This window comes from Papio anubis, chromosome 2, assembly GCF_008728515.1.
Source record: "Papio anubis isolate 15944 chromosome 2, Panubis1.0, whole genome shotgun sequence".
NCBI lineage: Eukaryota > Metazoa > Chordata > Mammalia > Primates > Cercopithecidae > Papio > Papio anubis.
Window position 1 is genome coordinate 45,141,606 of NC_044977.1, and position 26,473 is coordinate 45,168,078.

Sequence of the window (26,473 nt, forward strand, 5' to 3'; positions counted from 1 at the left end):
AAAACTTGGGGAGAATATTCTTCAATTCATTTTATGAGATCAGCATTACTACTACCAACACAAGACAAAGACATCACAAGAAAAGAAAATGACAAGCCTATAACTCTTACAAATGTAGCTGCAAAAATCCTCAACAAAATACTAACAAACCAAATCTACCAACACATAGAAAGGATTATGCATGACCAATCTCAGAAATGCAAGTTGGCTTAAGATTTGAAAATCAATATAATACACCACATCAATAGAACAAAGGCCAAAAACTTTTATTTTTGGCAAATCATCTTAGATGAAGAAAAACATTTGATGAAATACAAAACCATTTACACAATAAAAACACCCAACTAGGAGAGGGAACTTCCTCAACCTGATAAAGGCCATCTATGAAAAATCAAAGCTAATATCATATTTAAAAGTAAAATAATAAGTGCTTCCCCCTAAGATCAGAAATAAGACAAGGATGTCTGCTCTTGCTACTACTTCTATTCAACACTATAGTAGAGGTTCTAGCAAGGTAAATGATCTGAAATGGTTCTGTACCCCACCCAAATTTGATCTCGAATTGTAATCCCCACATGTCAGGGGAGGGACCTGTAATCCCCACATGTCAAGGGAGGGAGATGACTGGATCATAGGGACAGTTCCCCCATGCTGTTCTCAAGATGGTGAATGAGTTCTCACAAGATGTGATGGTTTCATAAGCATCTGGCATTTCCACTACTTGCACTTCTCTCTCCTGCCAACACGTGAAGAAGGTCCTTATTTCCCCTTCATCTTCTGCCATATTTGTAAGTTTCTTGAGGCCTCCCCAGCCAATTAAATCTATTTCCTTTATAAATTATCCAGTCTTGGGTATTTCCTTATAGCAGTGTGAGAATGGACCAATACAGTAAATTAAGCAAAAAACTGAATTAAATGACATTAATATTGGGGGGAAAAAAAAACTGTCTCTATTTCCAGATGACATATATATAGAAAACCCTATGGAATCCACTACAGCTACTAGAATAAACAAGTTCACCAAGGATTCAAAATTTACAAAAATCAACTATATTTCTATACACTAGCAATGAAAAATTCAAAAATAAAATTAAGAAAATAATAAACACATAATAGCAGCAAAAAAAAAAAATAATAAAGTACTTGGTAATAAATTTAACAAAACAGGTACAAGACATGTACACTGAAAACTACAAAACATCCCTGAAAGAAATTAACAAAGACCTAAACAAACATCTAATGTTCATGGACTGAAACATTTCATACTGTTAAGATGAAAATACTTCACCAAATCACCTACTGATTCAGTGCAACTCCTATCTAAACCCCAGAATCTTTTTTTGCAGAAACGGACAAACTAATGCTAAAATTCATATGGAATTGCAAAGGACCAAGAAAATCCAAAACAATCTTGAAAGAAAAGAACAAAGTTAGAGGATGCATATATTCTGATTTTAAAACTAACAAAGCTACAGTAATCAAAACACTGTGGTACTGGCATGAAGATAAACACATAGATCAAGGAATAGAATTTAGAGTCCAGACATAAATAACTACATTTATGGTCAATCCTTTTTGTTAAATTTTATGTTTTTTTGTTTGTTTCTTTGTTTTTTTCTGAGACAGGATCCTGCTCTGTCGCCCAGGCTGGAGTGCAGTGGCATGATCTCAGTTCACTGCAAACTCCACTCCCCAGCTTCAAGCAATTCTCCTGCCTCAGCCTCCTAATTTTATGTATTCTTTTTATAGAGGCAGGGTCTCATTATGTTGCCCAGGCTGGACTCGAACTCCTGGGCTCAAAGATCCTCCTATCTCAGCCTCCCAAATAGCTGAAGCTACAGGAGTGTGCCCACTGCACCAGGCTGAGTCAACCAATTTTTTGACACCAAGACAATTAAGTAGAGAAACAAGTTTTTTCAACAAACCAGTGCTAGAACCAAAGAATATCTACATGCAAAAGAATGAAATTGGATACCTTCATCATTCCATATATAAACATTAACTCTAAATAGATTGAAGACCTGGCTCAGTGGCTCATGCCTGTAATCCCAGCTAATGCAGGTGGATTATTTGAGCCCAGGAGCTTGAGACCAGCCTGGGCAAGGTTGTCTCTCCAAAAAAAAATTAATTTTAAAAATTTAAAAATAAAAATTAAAAAAAAAATTTTTTCTACCAAAAAAAAATTGTTGTTTCTACAAAAAAAAAAAAACAACAAAAATTAGCTGGGCATGGTGGCACATGCCATAGTCCCAGCTACTCAGTAGGCTGCAGCTGGAGGATTGCTCGAGCCTGGGAGATCAAGGCTGCAGTGAGCTTTGATCGTGCCACTGCACTCCAGCCTGGGTGACAGAGCAAGACCCTGTCTCTAAGGAAGAAAAAAAAAATAGTTAAATGAATTAAAGACCTATAAGTAACAGTTAAAGCTATAAAACTGTCAGAAGAAAAGTCTGGTGTGGTGGCACATACCTGTAGTCCCAGCTAGTCAGAAGGCTAAGACAGGAGGATCACTCAGGCCTGAGAGGTCAAGGCTGCAGTGAGCTGTGATAGCACCACTGCACTTCAGCCCAGGCAAAAAAGCAAGACCCCGTCTCAATTAAAAAAAAAAAAAAAGCTATACAACAGCAATAGCATCAAAAAGAATACTTAAAAATAAACTTAACTAAGGAGGCAAAAGACTTGTACACACCGAAAACTACAAAACACTGATGAAAGAAATTAAAGACACAAATAAATGGAAACATATCCCATGTTCATGGATTAGAAGACTTAATGTTAAAATGTCCACACTACTCACAGTGATGTACAGATTCAATAAATCTCAATGAAAATCCCAATGGCATTTTTTACAGGAACACAAAAACAATCCTAAAACCCAAAGAGAACCACAAAAGCCCCTGAGTGTAGCCAAAACTATCTTGAAAAAGAACAACAAAGTTAAAGGCCTCACACTTCCTGATTTCAAAACATATTAAAACAGTATGGTACTGGCATAAAAACAAGACATACAGACCAATGGAACAGAACAGAAAGCCCAGAAATAAACCCAGGCATACAGAGGCAATTGATCTTCAAGAAAGGTGCCAAGAATCTACAACGGGAAAAGAACAGTCTCTTCAATAAATGGTACTGGGAAATCTGGGCAGCTATATGAAAAAGAATTGAAGTTTGACCCTCATTTTACACCATACATAAAAGTCAACTCAAAATAGATTAGAAACTTTAATAAGAGCTGAAACTGTAAAACTCCTAGAAAAAACATGGAAGAAAAGGTTCATGACACAGCTATGATTTCTAGGATTTGACACCAAAAGCATGGGCAACAAGCGTAAAAACAGACAAGTGAGATTACATCAAGCTAAAAAGTTTGTACAGAGCAAAGAGATCAATCAACAGAGCAACCAGGCAACTTACGGAATGGGAAAAAATATTTGCAACTACACATCTGCTAAGGGGCTAAAATCCACAATATATAAGGAACTCCTCAACTCAATAGCAAAAAATAACAAATAGCCTGCATTTTAAATGGGCAAAGGACCTGAAAAAATATTTATTCAAAGACAACATACAAAAGGCCAACAGGTATATAAGCAGATGCTCACCATCAGTAATCATCAGGAATATGCAAATCAAAACCACAATGAGAATGTAATTCTTACACCAGTAAGAATGGCTATTATTAAAAATCAAAAACTAACAGACATTGGTGAGGCTGTGAAGAAAACGGAACACTTAAATATTGCTGGCGGAAATGTAAATTAGTTCAGCCACTGTGGAAAACAGTTTGGAGATTTCTCAAAAAACTTAAAACAGGCGAGATGTGGTGGTTTACACCTGTAATCCCAGCACTTTGGGAGGCTGAGGCGGGAGGATCACTTGAGTCCAGGAGTTTGAGGCTGCAGTGAGCTATGATCTCACCAACTGCACTACAGCTCAGATGACAGAGCCAGACCCTGTCTCAAAAAACAAACAAACTTAAAACAGAGCTACTATTCGACCCCAAAATCCCATTACTGGGTGTATATCCAAAAGAAAGAAATCATTCTACCAAAAAGATACATGAACTTGTATGAACAACCATTATCCAAAAATAAAAATAACAAGTATTGGCAAGGATGGGGAAAGTGTAAACCCTGCGTACTGTTCATAGGAACGTAAAATGGTGCAGACACTATTTTTTTTTTTTTTAAAGTTCAGAGGTTCCTCACAAAACTAAAAAAAGAACTACTATACATTCCAGAAATCCCACTTCTGCATATTTATCCAAAAGAATTGATAATGGGTTTTGGGTTTTGTTTTGTTTTTTGTTTTTTTGAGATAGAGTCTCACTCTGTCACCCAGTGATGCAGTGGCGTGGCACAATCTCGGCTTACTGAAACCTCCATCTCCCTGGTTCAAGTGACTCTCCCACCTCAGACTCCCAAGTAGCTGAGACTACAGGCATGCGTCACCAGGCCCAGCTAATTTTTTTGTATTTTTATTAGAGATGGGGTTTCACCATGGTGGCCACGCAGGTCTCAAACTCCTGACCTCAAATGACCCGCCCGCCCTGGCCTCAGCTTCCCCAGGTGCTAGGATAACAGGCGTGAGCCACCACCATGGATTTCTGAGGAAATATTCACACTTATGTTCACTACAGCAGTGGTCCCCAACCTTTTTAGCACCAGGGACTGGTTTCATGGAAGACATTTTTTCAATGGATCAGGGATGGTTTCAGGATGAAACTGTTCCACCTTAGATCATCAGGCATTAGATTCTCAAAAGGAGCATGTAAAATAGATTCCGCTGTTAACAACAGGCTTCATGCTCCCAAGAGAATCTAAGAGAATCTGACACCACTGCTGATCTGACACTAGGCAGAGCTCAGGCAGTAATGCTCACTGACCTGCCGCTCACTTCCTGCTGCGCAGCCCAATCTGTAACAGGCCTCGGACTGGCAGCGGTCCATATGTGTATACATACACACAATGGAACATTATTCATCCTAAAAGAAGGAAATTCTGTAACGTTGACAACATGGATGAACCTTAAGAACATAAGTGAAACAAGCCAGTCACAGGAGGCCAAATACTGTATGATTCCACTTTTATGAGGGATCTAAGATAAAGTAGTCAATCTCATAGGAGCAGAAAGTAAAACAATGGTTGCCAGGGGATGACGGGAGGTAGAAATGCGGAGTTGAGGCTGGGTGTGGTGGTCCACACCTGTAATCCCAGCACTTTGAGTGACCAAGGTGGGAGGATCGCTTGAGGCCAAGAGGTCAAGACTACAGTGAGCTGTGATCGCACCACTCCACTCTAGCCTGGGCAACAGAATGAGACCCAGTCTCTACAAAAATAATAGAAAATTTTAAAATTAGCCAGGCGTGGTGGCAGGCGCCTGTAGTCCTAGCTACTCAGAAGGCTGAGGTCAGAGGCTGGTTTAAGCCCAGAAGGTTGAGACTGCAATCCGTTACTGCGCCACTGCACTCTGACCTGGGCCACAGAGTAAGACCATGTTTCAAAAAAAAAAAATGAGCAGCTGCTATTCAATGGGTGTTGTTTAAGCTATCCAAAATGAAAACATTCTAGAGATCTGCTGTACAACATTGTGCTTATAGTTAACAATACTGTATTACACACTTAGAAATTTGTTAAAAGGGTAGATCTCATGTTATGTATTTTTTATTACAATAAGAAAATTTTAACTGTTATGCTTCAAAAGACACTATCAAGAAAGTGAAAACAACCCACAGAATTGGAGAAGATATCTGCAAATCATTTAACTGATAAGTCTAATATCCAGAACATATAAAGAACTCTTAAAACCCAACAATAAAAAGACAACCCAACTAAAAAACAGGCAAAAGATCTGAAGACATTTCTCCAAAAAATACATACAAATGGCCAATAAGCAGAAGAAATGATGCTCCACAGCATTAGCCAACAGAGACATGCTAATCAAACCATGAAATACTGCTTCACACCCACCAGTATAGCTATAATCAAAAAGCCACTAAGAAGTGTTATCGAGGATATGGGGAAACTGGAACCCTCATATACTGCTGATAGAAATGTAAAATGGTAAAGCTGTTTTGAAACATAGTCTGGAAGTTACTCAAATGGTTAAACAGAGGTACCACATGACTCAGCAATTTTTCACTCCTAGATACACATATACACAAAAGAAATTAAAACAAATGTTCACATAAAAACTTGCACATGGACGTTCACAGCAGCATCACTCATAATGGCCAAAAAGAAAAAAAGTGGAAACAACCCAACAACTGATGAATGGATACAGAAAAAATGTGGTAAGCCCATATAATAGATTACTATTCAGCAATAAAAAGGAATCAACTGCTGACACATGCTACATCATGTAACATTACACTAAGTAAAAGACGCCAGACATAAAAGACCATCTACTTTACGATTCCATTCATATGAAATGTCCAGGCAAAGTCCTAGAGACTGAAAGTAGACTAGTAGTTGCCAGGGACCAGGAGGAACAGGGAATGGAAATTGACTGCTAATGGGTAGTTTCTTTTTAGGGTGATGAAAATGTTCTAAAATTGATTATGGTGATGGCTGTACGACTGTGTAAATACGGTGAAAACAACTGAACTGTACAGCTTAAGTGGGTGAATTGTATGGTATACAAGTTATACCTCAATAACACCGTTTAAGAAAAACTATATGATGGCTGGAATTTGCTTCAAAAATAATATGGAAGATCTAAGTAAATGGAGAACTATCCTGTGGTCATGGACTGAAGGACCTCTATACAATAAAAAAAAAAAATTCTCGAATTCAACTATAGGTTTATTCAATTCCTATCAAACTCCCAGCAAGATTTCTGTTGTAGATACAGATGTGATTATTCTAAAATTTATATGGAAAGGCAACAAAACCAGAGGAGCTAAAACAATCTTGACAGAGAAGAATGAAGTGAGAGGAGGCACTCTACTCAATAAGACTTACTATAAAGCCATAATAATCAAGACAGCGTGGTACTGGAGGGAAGACAGACACACATATCAATGGAAGAGAACAGAGAACCCCAAAACAGACCAACACAAGTATGTTCAACTGATTTTTGGACAGTTTGGAAGTTTCTTAAGTAACTAAACATGTACTTGCCATACAACCCAGCAATTCCACTTTTGGGCACTTACCTCAGAGAAACGAAAACTTTTGTTTACAAAAAACCCTGTACACAAATGTTCATAACCTCTTTATTCATAATAACAAAATACTGCAACATACTAAAAGTTCTTCAACAAGTGAATGGCTAAACAAAGTATGTATACAAAGCATACATACATAAACAAAGTACGTCATTCTGGAAAGAACGAAACTATGGATAGTAAACAGTTTGCCAGGGTACAAGGAGTGTTGGAATGGGATGGGAATATAAAGGGATAGCAAGAGGAGTTTCCTTTGTGATGATGCAATAGTTCTGGATCTTGGTCTTGGTGGTAGTTACATGAATTTATATATGGGATAAAACTGCTAGAACTGTAAACACACAAAAATGAGTGCGGGGTTAAAAAACAGTGAAAATGACAAATTCTGTAGTGTGGTTAGCAGTAATATACCAATGCCAATTTCCTAGTTTTGATGTCTTACTAGAACTTTATTAAGATGTCTAGGTGAAGGGTACACAGGACTCTGTACTAATTCTACCGTTTCGCCATATTTCCCAGGCTGTTCTTGAACTCCGAGTTCAAGAGATTCACCTGCCTTGGTCTCCCATAGTGTAAGGATTACAGGCATGAGCCACTGTGCATGGCCCAGAATAAAGTTAAAAAAAAAAAACAATTAACATGTGAGGCCAGGTTCAGTGGTTCATGCTTGCAATTCCAGCACTTTGGGAGGCCAAGGCGGGAAGATCATGTGAGCCTAGGAGTTTGGAACAGCCTGGGCAACACAGCAAGACCCCATCTCTATATAAAAACTAAAAAAGAGAGAGGAGAGAGGGGTAAGGTGGAGGTATAGATGACATAAGCTTAGCCATTAATTGCTATATGAGAGTTCATAATATTCTATTTTTCATTCAGTTTTTCCATAATAAAAGGTTAATAGAAATATAAGAAAGCCATATTAAAAGCAGTTTCTCTTGATTCCATTTTTCTTTATGCTAATATGCATTTTAAGTTTTTTCTATTAAATAAATTTTTTACATAAAATTTAAATTTTAAATTTCAAAATTTTAAAAAATTTAAATGTTGAATATAAATTTTTAAGGAAATCTTTGCTCTTATTGTCTTTTTGGAGATGTCCACTGCTCCTGGGGCCATACAAATCACACTCAGACATGCAGAGCCTGGAAAACTTAGTTCACTTTTTTTGCTTTTTTTTTTTTTAGGAAAAAAAATTAAATATAAAAGAACCCCATTGAGGGAACACTTATTCTATTTTATGGAATTAAGTGTTGCCCAATTTTTTAAAAAATTAATTTAAAAAAGAACCCCATTGATACTTCTTCTGACAATACACTGCTTAAGCAATCTGAAAATATTTCATCTAAATATCCAATTAATATTTCCCCAATTACATTTCACCTGAAGGTTTCAGTATCTTTTTCTAAAATTAACTAAGGGGCCTTGCTATAACACATTTACAATCAGCACAATAATTCACCACTTTAGTGATCCTCACACAACAGAACAAATGTGTCAAGTTCAAGATATCCTAAGATGTTTCAGTAATTCTAGTTGAGTTTGCATTCAAAATTTTGCCTAAGCTAACTAACTTTAACTGTTTTGTTTTAAAAAGTGTATGTAGTCTTTTTAAATTTTTCAGACATTTTCTTAAAAAGCAGCCACTGAAAAGTTTACAGTGGTAACAATACCATGCTGAAGAATTCAAAAATATGTGTGAATCTGAAAAAGTAATTCATTGAAAGAGAATATTTCTCACAACGCGATTATTTAAAATTGTAATTTGATTAAATTTATCTGTATGAAGCAAAAGTGATGCCACACCCTTTCCCTCAGCAATGATTTAAACTAAGAAGTAGAAGTAAAAAGACACCTGAGCTCTGCATTATCTGTCCAACCTTGGGTAAGTCACTATCTCTCCAAAACTCAATTTCTTCATCTACACACTGAAGGAGTTACACTTGTTAACCTTCCAGCTCCACAATCCTGTGTTCTAATGTTCTAATATATACTTCATAACCTTTGACCCATGATCATTCTAATGACAACACTGGAAAAAGATTTATAATATACATGATATAGCGGTATCAATTACATTACAAATAACTTTCACAGGTTTAAACCATTTGGGAGAATGTTATTCTCAATACATCAGATCAGGGTTTTGTCAACATCAGCACTACTGACATTTTGCACTGGATAATTTCTTTATCATGGGGACTGTCACATGCATTGTAGGAGGTTTATCTACCCACTAGATGCTGGTGGAACCCCCTCAGCATGCTGAACAAAAATGTCCCCAGACATTCCACAAAATCACCTCTGGTTTGAGAACTACTGCATTCGATTAAAAATGTCCAGGGTTTTTTGGAGAAGGGAAAAAGGAAAAAGACTGTTTTTGTTTTGTAATATAGGAGGAAAGGCATAAGAAAGGATAGGAATGTTTTCCAGCAAAACAAAAGGTCAGGCTGGGCACAGTGGCTCACACTTGTAATCCCAGCACTTTGGGAGGCCAAGGCAGGAGGACAGCTTGAGGCCAGGAGTTCGAGACCAGCCTGCTCAACACAGCGAGACCCCAGTCTCTAAAAAAAAAAAATTGCAACTCACATACTAAAAAAAGGTACCCTCTTGTATGAGGCCTAGTGAAAACAATTAAATATTATTGTGTGGCTAATGCAGTAACAATGAGAATAAAAGTATATAAGCTATGGGGAAATCCGTAGGTATTCCATCCATGCCTTGTAGAGAATCCTCAATAAAGAGGTCCAAAGGTTTTTAACAGAGATTAACGACATTAACTTAATTCCTCTTAGCATTTCAAGGAGGCTAAAAGTGCTAAAGTTACTCCCTATTCTAACCACTGAGAACACTCGCATGAAAAACATATCTTCCCCCAGTTAAATACCGTAAGCATCTACCTGTTGTAATAAAATGTAAATGTGGTACGAATCTCACTAGAAGTAACACTGTGGAATATCCTCAAGTCCTCTGTTTTTAAAGAAAGGCCAAAAAAATCCAGTGGGGAGAAATTACATTTAAATGTTATAACAGAAAAGTAAACGTTCACACGTTCACTTTTTGGCTCAGCCATATTTTCCACCAAACAGACAAATACCCAGTTTCCTTAGTCTATTCTTGGATTGGTCACCAGACTGGGCATGAGAAACCCAGAGTCTATTCCCAGCTCTAAAACAGACTGGTAATCTCAAGCAAATTATTCAGTCAGGTTAAGGTTCTATACCTGTATCATGCTAACAGTACTGAAAATCTGCCCAGAAACAAGCACAGAGAAACCCAGGACTCGCTCCTGCACCCAAAGGACAACTGCAAACATATTTTTAGATTTATTAAATCTAAAAATCTGAATAGGATTTTATTTATAGCAACATTTTAACATCCTTGAAATTTCCAAACTGAGTGGTGCCTTTACCACTGCCCTCTATAAAATTAAGAAACGCTCTTTTTTAATCACACCATGCCTAATTTTGCAAAATTCTTCATGTAAACTCAACAAATCACAATTATTATGTAAAACAAAAAGCTGTTTTGAATTCAAGCTGTTGGAAAGAGCTTCAACTTTTGCATTTCCAACTCTAGCTTTCAGTCTACTGCACAAGTAGTTCTTTCCTGGCATCATAAAAGGTGTTTCACAAAGTCTGGAGAGCAAAAGTTTGCCCCCCAGCCCAATTCTGGAAAGGCCTTAGGATTGTTCTTATCACTAGACAGGCAGGGGTTTTAAATATAAGGATACAGGTGTACATTTTTTGCTATTAATACCCAGTTAAAAAGCTGTCTAGTAAAGCAAGTTACCTGCTGAACTTTTCACAGACATGAAACTGTAAACACAATGCAGTTCAACAGAAGATTTATAAAAGAGGAGTAAGAGGAAAACCGGGTGTCCATTATCAGCCTTCGGCTGCCCCCCGTCCCCACTACCTGGCGTACACTTGTTAGTGGCTGCGGAGAAGCCACTCACAGAGTTTCCCATCCCGCTGAGGGAAGGAGCCCTGACTGCGCCAGCGGGGCAGACCCAGAAGGCGCGGTGTCTGGGAGGTCTGGCCGCCGCAGACGTCCCCGTCCCCGCCCCCGCCGAGGCCCCAAGTGCGCCACCTTCTCCGCGCCCCTCCGCCTCCTCTCTGCAGATGGGCGCACGCGCACAAATACACGCACGCACGCACGTACACACAAAAGGAAGTCATGGAAGGTGCTGCTCCCTGCACACGGGCACACTCGCGCAGGGCACACTCGCGCGCGACACACAAACACACCCCAAAAGGACGCGTGCAGGGTTCGCCAGACAGTGGGCAAAGCCCGTCCTTCCCGCCCCAGGGCCTGCTCACTTCAGGGAGCGCCCACTCGCCCATCCACGGGGCCAGAGCGCACAGACCCAGCCGGGCGGCAGCCCACCGGCCACCACGCAGCTCCACGCCGCTGCTCCACAGCCGCCAAGCGCACAGCCAGCACAGTCCCGCCCGCGAAGCTGGCCCAATAGGGCCCGGGTTGCAAAAGCCCAGGGAATATCAGGGCTCCCTACTTCTAAGTTTCTTTAATAAAGATATTACATTTAATGATGCTTGTCAATATCCTCACCCCTACAAACCATGGCCTGTTTAAATCCCTTTCCTTAAAGAACCAGTTATCAATAGTATCCAACAAAGCACCACAGAACACAGCTTTGTATTATCACACAGCCTGACAGTAAGAAATCTTTCAGTAGACTCTGCCTTAATCCTTCCTCTTACTCTCTAACTTTTCCACACCGTAATTTATTCATTTTAGTTTTTCCTTGCCTTGCTGATAAATCAACAGGCGCGGAAACTCACGCCTGTAATCCCAGGACTTTGGGAGGCTGAGGTGAGTGGATCACTTGAAGTCAGGAGTTCGAGACCAGCCTATCCAAAATGATGAAACCTCATCTTTACTACAAATACAAAAAATTAGCCGGGTGTGGTGGTGGGTACCTGTAATACCAGTTATTCAGGAGGCTGAGGCAGGAGAATCACTTGAACCCAAAAGGCAAAGGTTGCAGTGAGGCATGATCTCCTCACTGCACTCCACTCTGGGCAACAGAGCAAGATGCCATCTCAAAAAAGAAAAAGAAAAAGAAAAGCTTCATAAATCACTTCCATTATATCTCCCACTTAGCTATTCAAAATCTCTCCACAACTTTTATAATTTTTATCAGCTCCTACCAAATCAATTCATAAATAACTTTCTCAAACACTGCATTTTTATTGTCTGTTCTCATTTCTTCGAAGCTAACACTCTCCAACTTACACAAATTTGCCCCAAACTACCGTCAAAGTTTGTGCATCTATTCCAGAAGCCCCCACAGTTACAGAAAAATCTATTTCCTAGGCCTGTCCCCAAAACCTTGAAAACGATCTTTCCAAATATTCTGTAACAATTCATTTAAATCATTCATAACTCAAAACTAGTTGGACTAGTAGTCCCACTTCCCTTAAGACTAATTATATAATCTAATCAAATAAATTCTAATATTATATGTATCTACATATACAGGTGTGTACATATGACAAGCACACATATACAGGGGCCTGCAGAACACCAAGCGTGCACTTCATTCTAATCTCTTGGATACTGGCTCTTCTCAATTTTACAGGGAAACTTCTCCATGCCACCCCAGATGTTCAAAGGTCAAACCCCTGTATAGTGAAGACATTTATCTATGTTGAATTAATATAGTTATCATTTAAAACACACTTCTCTCCATGTCTACTATAATCCTTCCCATCACCTTCTTTAAGATACTCATCATTGGCCTAACCCACACAATCCACCCAAATATTCAGAATATGCTCTCCCTCAACAAGGTCCAGTATGAGGCATGTCCTAAAAACAACTCTAGACTGAATGAGGCAGGGCTGCTACATGATGGTACAGCCAAGTTTCATGAGTTGAGCAAAGTGAGAACCCTGGGCCCTCTTCAGGCCTTCAACACTCTGAGTCTCCAGAGATCTTTCATTATTAAATTTGGTGGCTAAATAGATGTAGAAGTTAAGGCAGGAAGAAAGTGATGAAAGCCCAGGGCTAAATCCTGGAACTAATCCTGAAGCAAAGCTACACTAGGATGGAACACCAATACTACATATTTTGTGCCTTGTCATATTTTTCTTACTGCCATTTCATGTTTCTACATTAAATATGCGCTCTCTCTCTCTGAACCATGAACATCAAAAACTCTGATAGGGGCCATGCACAGTGGCTCATGTCTATAATCCCAGCACTTCAGGATTATTAAAGTTATTATAGACAAAAAAGAAAGTAGAGTCCACTTTAGTTCCCTTAGGACATCTCATTCTTACCATGTGCCCCATTCTTCCACATTTTACCCGAATCTCTATACCTATGCAAGTTTTTGCCAACAGAAAACATGATGTGGTTTTGAAGCACACAAATAGAGATCTCAAGGTCTCTATCATTGACAATATTTTTTTAAAAGCTGGCATGACATACTGCCACCTTTTTATCATGGGTGGCATAGACTGTTCTTATTTGCACAGAGAAAGAATAGGTTCCTGACATCAGTTATTTCCTGCTCACTTCAGGGAGCGCGCGCCCACCTGCCTGCCCTGCCATGGGCCAAGAGCACACGGACCCAGGCGGGCGGCAGCCCACCCGCCACCACGCAGCTCCACGCCGCTGCTCCACCAGCTGCTGAATGCACCGCCAGCACAGTCCCGCTCGTGCAGCTGGCACAATTGGACCTGGGCTGCAAAAGCCCAGGGAATATGAGGGTTCCCTACTTCCCAGTTTAATAAAAATATTACACTTAATGATGCTTGTCAATATCCTCACCCCTACAAACCATGGCCTGTTTAAACCCCTTTCCATATGTTCTCTCCATATTTTCTCTGCTGCAAGCTACTCCCTCCTCTCTTATGCCTACAACTTCAACCTTCTCATTCATTTCCAGTCCATCTATTTACTAGATCCTATCAGCTTGTCCATGTTCTACTGTCACCCAACAATAGAACATCTTTTGTCTTTTACCTTCATCTTTTCTCTTTTTTTAGAAAGGGTCTCACTCTGTTGCCCAGACTGAGTGCAGTGTTTCAATCATGGCTCACTGAAGCCTTGACTTTCAGGGCTCAAGTGATTCTCCCACCTCAGCCTCCTGAGTAACTGCAACTACAGGTGTGCACCACCATACCCAGCTAATTTTTTATTTTTATGTAGAGACAGGGTTTCCCTATGTTGCCCAGGCTGGTCTCGAACTCCTGAGTTCAAGTGATCTTCCTGCTCCTGCCTCCCAAATCGCTGGGATTACAGGTGTGAGCCATCACATTCGGCTTACTTTATCTTTAATACACGTCCACCTCATCTTTTGTTTCCAATGTCTCATTTCTAACCCACAAATATCTTTCAGCTAAATTCATATAAGTATATTACAAATGAATGGTTATGATTTTGCAAGTATTATTTATTTTATAAACAAATTGTTGGGAGGCCAAGGAGGGAAGATCACTTGAGACCAGAAGTTTAAGACCAGCCTGGGCAACACAGGAAGACCACATCTCTTTAAAAATAAATAAATAAATAAAAATTTAAAAATTAAGAAAAAAAAAAAAATATATATATATATAAAAGAAAAGTCGGATATGGTGGTACACATACGTAATCCCAACTACTCAGGAGGCTGAGGCAGGAGAATTGCTTCAGCCCAGGAGGCAAGGCTGCAGTGAGCCATGACTGGACCACTGCACTCTAGCCTAGGTAACAGAGAAGACCCTGTCTCAAAAAGAAAAAAAAATAAATAAGAGAACTGGTAAATGTAACAAATCTAGCTATTTTTCTCAATTCTCATGGCTCAACGATTCCAATCACTATCAACTCTTGCCCAATTATTGTGACCATCTGTCTCATCTTACCTGGCTTCTCCTGGACAATCTGCTTCTCTCATGACTAGCTATATCATTCTCCTACTCCTTCAGCTTGATAAAAAATGACTTGCTGCTTCTTGCTCCCCAGGGCCACTCCCTGTTATCCTATCACTAAAAAATCGCTTGGGAGTCACATTACTCACTAAAACCATTCCTTCTGCAACATCTACCAACTTCCAGAATATCCTCCTATTTTCCCTACCCAATGACTTCAATTCTACTTGGTCCCAAATTCAGACATTATTCTCAATGATTTCAACAAAGATGCTGAAGAACTTTCTACACCCTGACCTTCAAAAACTCCTAAAACCTTCATCTGCACTTCAGCTAGCCACAAAGAAACTGAAAACAGAGTCATCAATTGAAAAGTGCTAGGCCAGGTGTGGTGGCCTGTAATCCCAACACTTTGGGAGGCCAAAGCAGGTGGATCACTTGAGGTCAGGAGTTCAACACCAGCCTGGGCAACATGGTGAAACCCTGTCTCCATTAAAAATACAGAAAATTAGCCGGACATGGTGGCTCATGCCTGTAATCCCAGCTACTAGGGAGGCTGAGGCAGGAGAATCACTTGAACCCGGGAGGCAGAGGCTGCAGTGAGCTGATGCCGCTGTACTGCAGCCTGGGTGACAGAGTGAGACCCTGTCTGAAAAAAAAAAAAAATTTACAATCCACTAGGATTATAACTTCAGAGACCACTCCCCTTTTCTTTATCCACAACCACTTTATATTCTAGTTGTAGACCTGCTCTTTACCTCCACTTGGCTGTATTGTCTCCCTATATAACTTAAACCTGTCCAACAGTCATTTTAACACTGTCCTCTCCAGAATATCATGACCTTCCATTATTCTCACTATGCATCTCCCCAGTGATAGACAATCCTCACCATCTGTTTCCTCCACACCCACGCACTGGGTGTTAAGCACCACCAGAAAGCTATGAAATCTTCCACAACACATTTATTCTAAATACAACTCTCCATCTCATTGACTAATCCAAATCATTTTCATATTTAAATCCCTAATCTCATCAAATACTCAAACCCTTCTATAAAATTCCCTCAAATCACACCTTCTCCACCTGTAATCAAATCCTCTTCACAGTTTCTAAAATGTTATATCTCCACCCATCTGTTACTTCTTGCCTCCAGTTTTAGAATAAGAGTTGTTGTTCTTCCTTCTCAAACTAAACTTCTTTATTCAATTCCTGTATTTATTGCTTCCATATTCTTCCAACCCACTCAGTAAATCCCCATGCACTCTGGTCTCTGAACTGCTCTTTTTGAGACGGGCTCTCACTCTGTCACCCAGGCTGGAGTGCAGTGGTGCGATACCAGCTCACTGCAACCTCCACCTCCCAGGCTCAAGTGATCCTCCCACCTCAGCCCCCCAAGTAGCTGGGACTACAAGCGCAAGCCACCACACCCAGCAAAGTTTATTATGTTTTGTAGAGACGAGGTTTCATCATGTTGCCCAGGATGGTCTCAAACTCCTGAGCTCAAGCAATATGCCCACCTCAGCCTCCCAAAGTGCTGAAATAACAGGTATGAGCCACTATGCTCAGCCAGTCCTTACCCTCTTTTTGGCAATGACACTTGAGCTATCCACCTTGCTTTATGTCACTGTAGCGCATGATTCTACTCTGATGTCTCTGGTTGTTTCTTCTATCTGAAATCACTGCTGCTCTTCCTAGTCCAAATTGTGGATATCTTCCCAAGTTCTGACCTGGAGCCCCCTATAATTCTTAGCTACTAAGGGTCTCATCCCTCACCACTGTTTCTACATTTTCATTCTTCATATGGCTATCTTCCCCCAGCTACCCAAAATAATCTTTAAACCATCACCCTCTCCTACAATCCAATTTACTCCCGAGGAATTAGGATACATAATAATTTCTTTTTAACTAGAATTGGAATATATAATGATTTCTTTTTAACTAGATTCTTCAACTATTACTTCAATTAACACTTCAATTATCAGTCCAAATGATTTCATAACCGTCAGTGCCCTAACTCAATCCAGAATTAGTAGCTACAATTATCAACTCTATGTATGTATTCCCAACTCTATATTGGACTTTTCTTAGCTCCAATCCAGTACTGATGCCTCATACACAGGTCAATGTGTCTTAAAACCCCAAAACAGTTCTGCTAAGTGATCTAATAATTTCTACTAATGGCACCATCAATCTCAGTCACCCAGATTAAAAGCCCTAGAGCTTTTCTTCAGTTTTCTTTTTTCTCTGCTGTTTCCCAAAAGCCTATCTGCCATCAAACCTTCCCATTCTTTCTTTGAGGTATTTCTTATATCTATCCCTCTCCTTTTATTCCCACTATGATGGCCCAACTTACATCCTCAATACTTCACTTTGGGGTTTTTTTTGGGGTTTTTTTTTGTTTTTTGTTTTTTGGTTTTTTTTTTGAGACAGGATCTCATTCTGTCACCCAGGCTGGAGTGTAGATTTCGGCTTACTGAAACCTCTGCCTCCTGGGTTCAAGCGATTCTCCTCCCTCAGCCTCCCATGCAGCTGGAACTACAGGTATGTAACACCACGCCCGGCTAATTTTTTTTTATCTTTGTAGAGATAAGGTTTCGCCATGTTGCCCAGGTTGGTCTCAAACTCCTGAGCTCAAGCAATCTGCCCTCCTCAGCCTCCCAAAATGCTGAGATTACAGGCGTGAGCCACTGTGTCCAGCCTACTTCACACTTTTTCCTAACTTTGTCTCCCAGCCACCAGGTTCTCTTCATTACAAAAAAAGAAAGGTCACTAGATTAGTATTCTTAAATATTCTCTTACTTACCCATTCAAAAATCAACAACAGTTCTCCACTGCATACGGACTTAAGTTAAAATTCCTCAGACTTCAGCCGGGAATGGTGGCTCATGCCTGTAATCCCAGCATTCTGGGAGACCGAGGTGGGCAGATCACTTGAGGTGAGGAGTTTGAGACCAGCCTGGTCAATACGGCAAAACCCTGTCTCTACTAAAAATGCAAACATTAGCTGGGCGTGGGGGTCACGTGCCTGTAATCCTGGCTACTCAGGAGGCTGAGGCAGCAGAATTGCTTGAACCCAGAAGGCGGAGGTTGCAGTGAGCAGACATCGCACCACTCCAGCCTGGGTGACAGAGTGAGACTCTGCCTCCAAAAAAAAAAAAAAAATCCTCAGACTTCAAAAAACTTGAAACCATCCAATAATCATGGAATAGATAAATCTACTGTGGTATATTCATATGATGGAATATCACACAGCAATGAAAAAGAATAAACAACTGCCTAACATAACATGGATAAAACTCACAGACATGCTCCTTGAGAAAAAGAAACTAGACACAGAAATTGGGTTCCACTTATACAAAATTCAAAAACACACAACACTACTCTGGTATGACAAAAGTCAGAATAATAGTTATTTTTGGTTGGATGAGATATCAGCTTGGAAATGGCACATGAGGCATCCTTCTGGAAGTTGGAAATGTCCTGTATATTGAACTGGGTGGTGGCTACATAAATTTATACCTAAGTACCCTTAAGATTGGAGCACTTTACTGTATGTATCTCAATAAATTTTCAAAATCCAAGTTAGCCTGAATTTTGAGATAGTCTGCCTACTTTCCAGTTTTATTTCCCTCCATTCCTCAACATGAACCCTAAATTATAGCTAATCTAGACCACCAACCCCTAAACATACCCTGAACTCTGCTCACTGTCACTCATATCACTCCTTCTTCTAGGAAGGCCAACCCTCACCATTTTGCCTATTATCTTATTTATCCTTCAAGGTCTAAGCTATACCACTAATTTCTCCACAAAGCCAACCCTGAACAAACCTGCCATAGTACTTGTGTCATAGACGGATGTGTATATTTTGTCCCTGGATAAATTCCTGAAGCACACAGACTGTGTCATATATAAACATGTATCCTTCACACTCCCTACCATAGAACCTTGCACACAGTAAATATAAAAATATTCCCTGAATGAATTAATTCTGGCAGTCCATCAAAGTATCCTTCAGTCTTACCCTCCTTCTGATATCCACCCATCACTGCTTCTACTCACAATTCATCCCATAGTTCACATATTTAGTTTCTGTCATTCAACAAATAATTGAGCACCTACTACATGAAAGAAACTGAAACTATACTCTAATGTACTCCACTAAACTACCCAAAAATATAACCCAATTTCAGCTGCTGCCATTTGAATATCTCTACAACTCTAAATTTCCAGTCAGCCAGGCATGGTGGCTCACACCTGTAATTCCAACACTTCGGAAAGCCAAGGGAGGGGATCACTGGAGCCCAAGAATTTGAGATCAGCCCAGGCAACATGGTGAGACCACATCTCTACAAGAAATATTAAAAATTAGCCAGGCGTGGTGGCACATGCCTGTGGTCCCAGGTACTCAGAAGGCTGAGGCAAGAGGATCACTTGAGCCCATGAGGTAGAGGCTGCAGTGAGCTGCCGTGTTCACATAACTGCACTCCAGCCTGGGCAACAGATCAAGAGCCTGATGTTCGTTCATTCATTAATAATAAATAAATAAATAAATAGTGCATTTCTAGTCATCTTCCCCTCTTCCCTACCTCCAATTGCATTCCACTCCCATATTCTAATCTTACTGCTATCAAACTAATTCAAGCCCTTCTTAATTTCTCCAGTAGCCACCTAACTGGGCTTTTTTTTCCTAACTGGTCTTTTCACATACAATCTTACTCTACCACCACATTACCCACAATGTATCCAGTAAGGTATAGCTACAGCCAGGTGAAGCTATCTAATATACAGTCCTTGGCTCAATTCTCTACTCAGAAAAGTTCAACAGTTATACACTAATGATGCATGCTAACATACTTTAATCCTATGTTAACATACTTTAATTCTCACATCCTCACCATAACCCTTGCCAGGAAAGTATGATTATCAATTTGATGAGAAAATGGAAACCAGAAAGGAAATAATTCTCCATAATCATACAGTGGGTAATCAGAAGAGCCAAGACTAAAACCCAGCTTCTGTTTGCTTACCAAGCACAACACTACATCATATCAAATACAAACTACTTAGCTTAGCTTTCAAGGCCATCCATTTTCAACCCACCCCCAACTGACTCTCCTACCTTGTATTATACCTTATTCATGAACTCTATATGTTCCAAACTATAGATTGTGATCAATTATTTTGTCAGTCATGAAATCAGTTTAATGAGGAACAATCAGCTTTTTTTTTCTTCCCCCTTGGCCAGCTTTTTTTCTTTTTAGTCAAACAAAATAGACAACATCCAACTGCATCTACCATTGTTTAAGGACAGTTACTGTATTATGAAACTTTTGTTTTACCCACACAAAAACATTCACACATGCATATATTAGATGGAAATGTGACATGTATTTCTTACTACAGGTCACAGTTTAAAAATTTAAACCTAACTTACCATTCCCCACATCTCCTGGGCTTCTCACCTCCACAGCTTTGCTTATGCTAATCTCTCAGGCAGGAATGCTCTCTTTCAGTAATCTTTGCAAATCAAAATCCTATCAATCCAAAACTTTAAAAAAAAAAAAAAAAAAAGAATCCTATCAATCCCTTCAAAGACTAGCTAAAATTCCACTTTTATGCCATTAAAATGATGTCTCAGGGTTTTCTCCTAATCAAATGCATTTTCTGTCTTTTAAATTCAGTAATATTTGGTATATTTGTGACTCATAGATATATTTGTGATTACAGTACAGGTATTTGTGCACAAGCCCAGCTGCCCTACCAGAATATAAATCCCAAAGGATTTATTCCAGACAGCAAAGCATTATATGCTTTTGCATATAACAAATGTGCATTATCTATTAAAGAAAACTCATTCCATTATTTTCTGAAACCCCCAGTTACAAATCAACATAATTTAATAGATTCTACTATATTCCAACCTTCTGTTGACTCTTATCCTTCAAATAGCCTTACTATCTTCCTCCTCAGAACAGCCTTCTCAAATAATCCTCTTTACCTTCCATCTTCTCATGCTTTCCTCCAAACATAGCTTGTCATATTTCAGTAATCTTTTCCTTCCTTCAGAATCACCCTTTCTATCAGATACCACTTTTCCTTCCCCATCTGCTCATCTTCTACCTTATTCCTAGTTCTCTAACATCCATACACATTGATCTATATTCTTTAAACAGATTTTTCTTTTCTTCACCATCTCTTTAACCAGACTTTTTGAATTATCTCAATTCACTGCTAGTGCGTATAGTCTGGCAGCCCCATTAAGTCCTTTGTAGAAAAAGGCAGGTTATGAATAAATGAAAAAGAAACATAAAACATATAGACAATTCAGATCTAAATTATTTCAAATATCTCATTCATTCATTCATTCATTCATTCATTCAACAAGCTTGTGTCTACTGGACACATGCCCTCAGTTCTGTCTATTCTATTCCGTAATTCAGAAAGCAGCTTTCAGAAAAGCATGCAGGAAAATGCCAGGATAACAGGGCCAAGTTGACTCATGCTCTTCTCTCATGAAGGCCAAGTAATTTGTGGTGTACAGGCTCATAAAAGAACAACTAAAAGTTACACTATACAAAGATGGAAAACAGACCCCACAGTTGTTTCAGGGGGCTCAACATCTACCAAACAAATGTGAATCTGAAAGGAACAAACCAGTAGGAGTAGCTAAAACGAAACAGGCAGAAAGCATTCATACAAAAATAGATCCAGATTCTAGGTTCACTTTAGGGCTGCAAGAGAAATTTGGAGTCATTTAGTTCCTCTCTGAGATCCCTAAGGAATCTTTTCAAATATCAAGCTAAAGTATGGTTCACTTAAATCATTTCACCAAACCTTAGCCAATGTTCATTTCTCCATTCCCTGAACTCCTACAGCACTTACTGTCTGTAAAACTCATTTGTGAACTTAAACTATCTTGCTCAAGGTAATAAAATTATTAACAAATATCCTCAGAATTTATTTCATCTGAGAAAAATGAATTTTTTAAAAAGAATTTATTTACATATTCAAATCAGTATGGTCCTCTTTAAAATAAGTTACTTTGGAAGGCTACCACTTACTCATTTATTCACTCCATCCATCCAACCAGCTGATGCACTCAACCAACATTTATGTAGTGCCTAACTAACTACATGTGAAGCTATCACCCCTGTTCAAAATATTCCCAACTTCCTCCTTGGGAGTGTTTTCAAAATCAGCTAATAAGTCAACCAAGAAAATTATTCCCATTTCTGTGATTAACTGGATTTAAGGCAAAACTATTCTTTATTCACTCTATTTGAAATTGACTAACCTTCAGCATTTCTAAAAATCAAAATTTCAAAGTAAAAGTTCCGTCATCAATGAGACCATTCAGAATAAGATTATACCATGTATTATTTAAAAGTGTGCCCCTTGGCCTGGGGCGGCAACTCATGCCTGAAATCGCAGCACTTTGAGAGGCCAAGGTGGGTGGATCACTTGAGGCCAGGAGTTGGACACCAGTCTGGTCAACATGGTGAAATCCCATCTCTACTAAAAAATACAAAAAATTGCCAGGAGTGGTAGTGCATGCCTGTAGTCCCAGCTACTCGGACACTGAGGCAGGAGAATCGCTTGAACCTGGAAGGCAGAGCTTGCAGTGAGCCAAGATGGCGCCACTGCACTCCAGCCTGGGTGACAGAAAGGCTCCGTCTCAAAAAACAAACAAACAACAAAAGTGTGCCTCTTGGGCTGGGTGCAGTGCCTCACACCTGTAATCCCAGTGCTTTGGGAGGCTAAGGCGGGTGGATCACCTGAGGCCAGGAGTTCAAGACCAGCCTGGCCAACATGGTGAAACCATGTCTCTACTAAAAATACAAAAATTAGCCAGGGGTGGTGGTGTGTGCCTCTAGTCCCAACTACTTGGTAGGCTGAGGCACGAGAACCAGTTGAACTCAGAAGGTTGAGGTTGCAGTGAGCCAAGATCGCGCCACTGGACTCCTGCCTGAGTAATAGTGAGATCCTGCCAAAAAAAAAAAAAAAAAAAAAAAAAAAAAAAAAGCCATAGAAGCCTGGAAACATTTTAGTGTCATTTTAACAGATTTCCAGATTTCCCACACTAAAACTCTCCAGAAGACAAAGAATATTGCAATCTCAGGAAAAAAAAAAAAAAAAAAAGGTGTGCCTCTCAGAGGGATTATGACCTCCTAGCGGACAGGGACCGTGTTTCTCTTACCTTTATAGACCCCTTCCCCCAACAGCACACAATAGGTACTCAATAAATAGGGAAATTGTATAGAATTGTACTCAGAAGTTAATTCAGGAAAGGCGTTCTAAAAACATTCTGAACACTGCTACTGAAAATGACCAGCAAAATATAAAAATTCTTATCCAGAGATATAATTTTGATACTTGTTTTTAAAAATCAACTTTCTGAAATCTTGTACCATTACTGAATTATTTCACAACTGTCTTTCTCTCTCAAAAGAATGTAAATACTACTTTGGGAGGCCAAGGTAGGATGATCACCTGAGGTCAGGAGTTCAAGACCAGCCTGGCCAACATGGTGAAATCCCACCTCTACCAAAAATACAAAAATTAGCCAGGCATGGTGGCACGCTCCTGTAATCTCGGCTACTTGGGAGGCTGAGGCAGGAGAATTGTTTGAACCCAGGAGGCAGAGGCTGCAGTGAGCTGAGATCACACCACTGCTCCCCAGGCTGGGCAACAGAGCAAGACCCCATCTCAAAAACAAAAAAATTGTGAATACTATAACTTCCTTGAGAGAAGAAGCTTATGTTATTTTTACTCTCCTAAAAAAGAATTAAATCAGACAGTCCTAAAACAGTCATTTATGTCTGAGGTATAAAAAAGTCTAAATTATACCAGCACCCTGCTACAGACCAGATTTTACTCCAGATTAAACTAGTCTCAAATTTAGAAGAGACCCCCCGGTCCCACCTCTTCGAAGTTGTTACAGAACTGTTGCAATTCCATTCTAATCCATTCTACTTCTTCCCTTAAATCTAAAGGTCCTCTCCAGTCAGATATCCCTTTTGTCCTGTACGCTGTCAAACACACACACACACAATTTTGTCTACAATACCTGCGCAGTACTCAGCAATTTCATACAATCCCACTATTATCGCTAACAGTGAACACTACTTTCTATCAGTCATTCAACAGGTATTTATTAAGCACTTAAGAATCAACCTGCTGTGAGTTTCCCTAGAGACTATAGGAAGTCTCTGCTCTAGAACAGGTTACAATGTACCATTTGCAAAACAAAGAGAATAACTGTCACAAATACAAAATTTAGCAATACATAAACTACTTGTGAATACTGTTGCCACTGAAAGTAAGGAAAACTCTCAAGAGGTGCCATTACTTAGACTCCCAAAAAGAAGTGGAGCAATATTTATTCTCCGAATATCCACCACAGTGATTTGCACCTCATACACAAATTTCAAGAACACTAATAATTTATGACTCTATCCTAACATATGAGATCGAGCCCAGTATAGTTTTTTCCTATCACATTCCCAACATATTAGTGACTTAAACATGCTAATTTCCTTAAAATTGACAAAAATTTTAGTCTCATCACCATAAGGTAAACCTCCTTCACATTAACTATATCCAAATCCCCTTAAAATTCTTTACCTTTTCTTCAGCCTCCTCAAAATGTATCACCATCTCCATCAAACCCTGTTCCTCTTCCTCATCCTCCTCTTACCACATTTCCCCATCTCTCCCTACCACATCCCCCAAAAAATACATGTCCATGCCAATCCATCCCCCCCAAAAAATAAAAACGTAAGAATTGTGGCCGGGCACTGTGGCTCACGCCTGTAATCCTAGCACTTTGGGAGGCTGAGGCAAGCAGATCGCTTGAGCCCAAGAATCAACCTGCTGTGAGTTTCCCTAGAGACTAGAGGAAGTCTCTGCTCTAGAGCTCAAGACCAGTCTGGGCAACACGACGAAACCCCGTCTCTATAAAAAATACAAAAAAATTAGCCGAGAGTGGAGGCACACACCTGTATTCCCAGCTACTTGTGGGGCTGAGGTAAGAGGATTGCTTGAGCCCAGGTGGAGGCTGCAGTGAGCTGAGATCACGCCACTGCACTTCAACCTGGGTGACAAAGTGAGACCCTGTCTCAAAAAAAAAAAAAAGGGGGCACGGCGAAGTGGTTCATGCCTGTAATCCCAACATTTTGGGAGGCCAAGGCAGGCAGATTATGAGGTCAGGAGATCAAGACCATCTAAGGTGAAACCCTGTCTCTACTAAAAAGACAAATTAGCCAGGTGTGGTGATGGGCACCTGTAGTCCCAGCTATTCAGGAGGCTGAGGCAGGAGAATTGCTTGAACCCAGGAGGCGGAGGTTGCAGTGAGCCGAGATTGCACCACTGCACTCCAGCCTGAGTGAGAGCAAGACTCTCTCTCAAAAAAAAAAATGCCATAGAAGCCTAGAAATAACATTCAAGGGTCATTTTAATGCATTTCCAGATTTCCCACACTAAAACTCTCCAGAAGACTGTCAAAGAATACTGCAATCTGCTAATTCCAAGATGAACAACTATCACTGTCAAGCAACTCCTCTTCATCTCTAACAAGCAAATCTTATGCTGCAAAGATGGTTCCTACAACATGGTCTTTCTCATAGGTCCATCCAAACTTCCCTTTATCATCTCATCCAGCATTTTTAGTAAAATTGTCAACGTTCCTTCTACTTCAGGAGAGCCGTATCTAGGCTAAATCCCTATAATATAATGGGGATGTCAAGAGATACAGCCTAAGATTGTTGGACTCTAAAATCAAGGTTTAAGCATATTATTTAAAAATATAAACACATCGAATAAAGTAACTAAAATAACTATCAAAGGTCAGAAAGGAGGAGAAAGGGGATAATGTCAATGACACATTCATAGACATCTTCTGATTCCCTGATAATGTCATTTTGATAAATCAAGAAATAATATTATATGCCTATTACTTGGAGACATGGAAAAAAGCATGGTAAGAAATACAAATTAATGCTTAGAAGTAGCGGCCTCAGTAAAGTGGAACTGCAATAGACAGGTGAGACAGGGGCTGTTTTTCATTATAAGTTCCCTCAGAACAATTTGATAATAAAAGGGTAGAGGCTGGGCACAGTGGCTCACGCCTGTAATCCCAGCACTTTGGGAGGCCAAGGCGAGTGGATCACCTGAGGTCAGGAGTTCGAGACCAGCCTCACCAACATGGAGAAACTCCATCTCTATTAAAAATACAAAATTAGCCAGGGGTGGTGACAGGCACCTTTAGTCCCAGCTACTTGGGAGGTTGAGGCAGAAGAATTGCTTGAACCCGGGAGGTGGAGGTTGCAGTGAGCCGAGATCACACCACTGTACTCCAGTCTAGGCAACAAGAGTGAAACTCCGTCTCAAAAAATATAAATAATTTTTAAAAAAATTTTAAAGGGTAAAAGA

At 39.8% G+C, this 26,473-nt stretch overlaps 1 protein-coding gene across 8 annotated transcripts in view; it reads right to left on the reverse strand.

Annotated features, from left to right (window-relative positions):
- ZNF148 (zinc finger protein 148) overlaps window positions 1–26,473 on the reverse strand; it is a 140,762-nt gene that overhangs the window by 111,339 nt on the left and 2,950 nt on the right. The window lies entirely within an intron of this gene.